This window comes from Aegilops tauschii, chromosome 2 (genome assembly GCF_002575655.3).
Source record: "Aegilops tauschii subsp. strangulata cultivar AL8/78 chromosome 2, Aet v6.0, whole genome shotgun sequence".
In the NCBI taxonomy this organism is placed as follows: Eukaryota; Viridiplantae; Streptophyta; class Magnoliopsida; order Poales; family Poaceae; genus Aegilops; species Aegilops tauschii.
The window spans coordinates 231,859,960-231,865,634 of record NC_053036.3 but is presented as its reverse complement, the minus strand read 5'-3'; positions in this window follow the sequence as shown (position 1 = coordinate 231,865,634).

Below are 5,675 nucleotides of genomic sequence, written 5' to 3'. Positions count from 1 at the left end.
AGGGGCGGGGCGGCAGCAACCAGGCGGGAGGAGGCGGCCGCGAAGGCGGCTCGCTTCCGCAAGGCAGTGAAGCAGCCGCAGACCGTGTCGGCGTAAGTTCGAAATTTTCTTTGTATACTCTTTTTTCTTTCTTTTCTCTGGTGGTTCTTGAGCCCTTGTCTTTTTCTCAAATGATCAGAGCTCCACTGTCGCTTCAGCGGGCGGCTGCCGCCTCCGTCGTCGAGTCGCCGAGGGGGTCTGGGAGCACCACTCGCTGTGTGGACCCCCGGGCCGACCTTCAGGAGGCGACAGAACGGAACGCGCGGGAGGCGCGGGCGGAACGGGAGGCGCGAGAGGCGGAGGTACGGAAGGCGGCCGCCGCCCAGGCGGCACTGGAGGAGGAGGCGGCGAAGGTGCTTGCCGACGCTGCTGCCAGGGCCCAAGCGGAGGCTGCAGCTGAAGAAGCAGCGGGGGAGGTCCTGATGGTCACCCCTCTGCGCGTTGCAGCGCCGGGGTCCATGGAGCCCTCGCCGGAAGGAGCCAGCGGTGACCAGCCAGGGCTGGGGAGAGACGACAACGTCATCATCCTGGAGAGGGCGCCGGTGCCGACCCCGCCAACTGGGGCGGCTCAAGGCGGCCGGCCTGATCAGCCGCCTACACAGTCGGCGGGGGGCGAGCCAGCCGCGAGGACTGAGATGGCGGTCCGGATGCCGCCGAGCCGGTGCGCGGGGAAGGCCGCGTCGGAGCTACAGCTGGCCGTGGGCTCCAGCTCGTCGGCCCAGGATGCGGAGGCGGCCAGCGCAACCTCAGGGTGGATGCCAGGCAGAGGGACGGCCGTGATGAACGTGGCTGCGCAGGACGTCCGGACCCGGCTCCAGGGCCAAGCCGCGGCGCTGAGGCAGTTCACCGATGAGTTTCTCGCGACACGGGCGGCCATCCGGGTTAGTCTTCCCATCTAGCTTCTCTTGATCTTGATTTCTTCCGTGGGGGCGCGTCAGCGCACCCACTGGGTGTAGTCCCCGAGTTCTGAGTCGGCTGCTGAGCAGGCGGCTTGGAACTTCTTGGAGGATTTGTCTTTGCTATTCTCGTTCTTACTTCGATCTTCTGTCTATCTTGCAGGACTACCACAATCTTCGTGCGGCCGCCTTCAACTCCCAGGCTCGGGAGCTGACCCAGAAGACCGCCGACCTTACTGAGAGCCGAGGTACGTGCTTAGTTCTTTGTCTCATGTGGGGGCGCGTCAGCGCACCCACTGGGTGTAGTCCCCGAGATTCGGGCCGACTGCTGAGCAGTCGGGTCGGATCTTCCTTGACGACTTCTTCTTACTGTTCTTTCTTCTTCTGCCGTCTCTGCAGCGGCCAACGCCAGTCCGAGGGCACAGCTGGGGGAGTCCCAGACTGCCCTTCGTGCCAAGGACGCCGAGCTTGCCGCCTTGGTGAAGGAACGCGACCGCCTGGCCAAGAAGTTGGCCGACCAGGAGGAAGGACATAAGGCGGCTCTGAAGGCTGTGCAGGACCGCGAAGCCACTTTCCAGGCAGAGTACGAGACGGACGCGGCTGGCTGGGCTGAGGCCAAACAGACTCTGATCTCTGGCTATGGCCAGATCGAACATCTGGTTGACGGTAAGCCGCCTACCTCTTCGTCCTTTCTTGCCATCTGCCACTTTGGCTTGTTTTCTGATTTTGGTGTTCTTTTCTTCCTTTCTTCTTCTTTCTTGCGCATAGTATTTCCCTGGCTATTCTACTGCCGCCAATCAGACCATCGAGGCCCGTCGCCAAGCGCGAAGGCAGGCTGGCTTTGAGATCTCGCCAACCGCCGGCCGCTCGCTGGAGGAACAGCTCCTGGCAATCCAGGCCCGCATCCAGCCGGCTCACCGACTGCTCCGCCGACTTCAGCGTGCCGGGGCGCAAGTCTTGGCCGCCCTCTGCCCCGGCCAAGTGGTTCCTCGCACCCCCAGTCGGACTGCCGACTGGCTGGAGGTGGCAGTCGGCCGCTTCAAAGCTTGGAAGGCCTCGGCGGCTCGCTCCGGTGCCAGGTGGGCGCTGGAGTTCGTTAAGGCCTGGTATCCCGGCCTGAGCCTGGACCAGCTGGCTACCTCGCGGCAGCAAGCCGACATGGAGCTGGAGCCGGCGCGGCCGGCCATCATCCGGCGGGCTTCGGCAATCCCCGACTACGCTGACACCAGCGTCTTCGCCCCCGAGGTGGACAACAATGGTGTCGCCCAGCCGGAGGAGTGGTTCGGTCTGAACCCGGCGGACGGCGAAGACTCGGCGGAGGAGATCGACTCCAGCGATGAGGGTGAAGAAGAGGAGGAGGAGGGTGAAGAAGCTGAGCCGGCTGGTGGAGCAGCCGGCCAGCCTCAGCGTGACCGCACCTCCAGCACCACGTCGCGCGCGAGTGCGTCGCTTGCCGTAGGTGGTGATCAAGCCGAGACCCGCTAGGCGGCCACTCCTTCAGCCGGCGAGGCCGCCTTCACCGACCAGCTCGGCCTCCGCACCGCGCCTTAGTCTGCCGTCTTTTGTTTTCCTGTCTTGTTACTTTTGGAACAATGTTTGGTTAAGTCTGCACAATTCCACCCACTGGGTGTATTCGAACTTATGTCTGTTGCCAGCCTGTTGGGGGCTTTATGTGTATATATAACTTATGCATTTGGCCTTTCCTTGTACTTTTGCTTTTTGTCCTTGTGCTGTTTCCTTTGCCGCCCTCCCTTGGTTGCCGCCTCCCCAGTCCAACAGTTGCTCTGCAATCTGTAGCTGGAGGAGTGCTTGGCCAATTGGGGGGGAAGTACTTTAGCTTTGCTAGACTAAAGCTAAGTGCTTAGGAAGCCGGCCAGCCGGCTGTTTTGACAGCCGGCAGGCATGTTTGGAGGCCGTCTCTTTGCTATATAGGTTCGTTGTTCCTTAGCCATTTTTCGTGTGGGCATCCTTTCTGCCTTGCCTCTTGCTAGTCGGACAGTCGGTTCTTCGAGCTGCGACTTTCAACAAGACGAGACTCGGGAGCCGGCGCACTACTTTTCTGACTTCAGGTAGAACTTTCAATATAGCTCAAGGCGGCCAGTCCCCGGGCCGACTGGTCGGACCCGGTGCCAGGCAAGAATTCAAATGTAATAATACATTCATGGATATGACACTTGTCATTCATAGATAAACAAAGGCAGTCCCCGAGTACTGTTCGGGGGGCCTGTTGGTTTGTACTTAATACAAAAGGGGTAGCATGATACATACTGCTTTCAACTGTAAAATCGTCTCAGGAGGTTTGCGTTCCATGGTCGCTCCGACTCCTTGCCGGAGTCGTCTCTCTTGCGTGCTCTTGGTTTTTGTGCGTTGATCAAGTAGTAGGAGTCGTTGCCGAGTGCCTTGCTGACGACGAAGGGGCCTTCCCAAGGGGCCGAGAGCTTGTGCTGGCCGGCTGTTCGCTGGATCAGGCGGAGCACAAGGTCGCCCTCTTGGAAAGATCTTGGCTTGACCTTGCGGTTGTAGTAGCGGCGCAGCCCTTGCTGGTAGATGGCGGACCGGCTGAGTGCTAACAGCCGGCCTTCTTCCAGGAGGTCGACGCCGTCTTCTCTTGCTTCCTTGGCCTCCTCCTCCATGTACATGGTGATCCAAGGCGAGTCGAACTCGATGTCTATTGGGATGACAGCCTCGGCACCGTACACGAGGAAAAATGGAGTGAAGCCGGTTGACTTGTTGGGTGTAGTGCGCAGGCTCCAGAGGACAGCCGGCAGCTCCTCGAGCCAGCAGCCGGCCGATCGCTCCAGTGGTACAACTAGTCGAGGCTTGATGCCGGTTGACTTGTTGGGTGTAGTGCGCAGGCTCCAGAGGATGAGTCCATTTGCTCGCTCGACCTGGTCGTTTGACTGCGGGTGGGCAACGGACGCTATGTCCAGTCGGATGCCCTGCGTCGCGCAGAAACGTGCCAGTGCTCCTTTGACGAAGTTCGTGCCGTTGTCGGTGATGATGCTGTGCGGCACGCCGTACCGAGTGGTGCTGTCGGTGATGAATGTCACGGCAATCAGCCCGTTCAGCTTCTTGATCGGCTTTGCTTCGATCCACTTTGTGAACTTGTCCACAGCGACCAGTAGATGTGTCAAGCCGCCGCGGGCTGTCTTGAAAGGGCCCACCATGTCCAATCCCCAGTCGGGAAAAGGCCAGGTGAGGGGAATGGTCTTGAGGGCAGAAGCCGGCAAGTGTTGCTTGGAACTAAAAACTTGGCATCCTCTGCAGCTCTTGACTATTTCTTTAGCATCCTCCAAGGCAGTCGGCCAGAAGAAACCATGGCGGAAAGCCTTGGCCACGATTGATCTTGAGGCTGCGTGGTGGCCGCATTCGCCTTGGTGGATGTCTTTGAGGATTGTCACTCCTTTTTCTGGCTCGACACAACGCTGGAAGACTCCAGTGACACTGCGCTTCACAAGCTCTCTGTTGATTATTGTGTATGCTGCGGCTCGTCGTTGCACTAGTCTTGCTGAGATCTCATCAGCTGGCCGCTCTCTACTGACTAGGAACTTGAGGATGGGCTGGGCCCATGACGGAGCTGTGACTTCTTCTTCTGTTAATGTGGCCACCATAACTCGGGTGGGTGGGTTGGGTGGCGTTGAATTGGAGTCGGCCACCACTTCTTGTGTCGTAGCAGTCCCCGGGCCGACTGCTGCAGTCCTGGGGCCGGGTTCTGAAGTCCCCGGGCCGGGTGCGACTACGGCAGTCCCCAGGCCAGTTGTCGAAGTCCCCGTGCCGCCTGCGGGGTTTCTCCAGTCGGATCCGGCTGTACCTGGCGCACGCGGTACGAAGATGGAATCCGACTCTGGAGTCGGCTTGATGGACGGCTTGAGGATGCGCTGGAGGGAGACGCCAGCCGGTATGGCTTGTCGGGTGGAGCCGATCCGTGCTAGGGCATCTGCTTGGTCGTTGTCGGCCCTTGGCACGTGAAGGAACTCGCACCCTTTGAAGTATCCGCTTATCTGCTGGACGAGGAATCGATAGCTCGGCATGTTCGCGTCCTTGGCATCCCAGTCGCCAGACGATTGCTGGACCACCAAGTCTGAGTCGCCGTAGCACAGGATCCGGCGTATGCCGAGTGCTTTGGCTAGCCAGAGCCCGTGTACGAGCGCCTCGTACTCGGCCACGTTGTTGGAGGCGGCGAAGTGGATCTGCAGCGTGTACTTGAGCTTGTCGCCTTTGGGAGAGGTGAGGACGATGCCGGCTCCCAAGCCGGTGCGCATCTTGGACCCGTCAAAATGCATCCGCCAATGGGTAGAGTCGGGAGCCGGCGGTAGGTACTGGGTCTCGGCCCAGTCGACGAGGAAGTCGGCCAATGCTTGCGACTTGATGGCGGTGCGGGGTTGATAGAAGATTGTGTAGGGCGCCAATGCAATGGCCCATTTAGCCACCCAGCTGGATGCATCCCGGCTGCCTATGATCTCGGCGAGCGGGGCAGTGCACACGACCGTGATGGGGTGCTCTTGGAAGTAGGGCTTCAGTTTCTTGGCAGCGAAGTACACCCCATAGCACATCTTCTGGTAGTGCGGGTAGTTTTGCTTTGAGCTGGATAGTACTTCGCTGAGATAGTATACCGGCCTCTGGACTAGCTGGGCTCGGCCTTCCTCCGGGCGCTGGACCACAACAACAGTGCTGACGACTCGGCTAGTCGCGGCGATGCAGAGGAGCATGGGCTCCTTCTCAGTTGGCGCTGCCAGGACA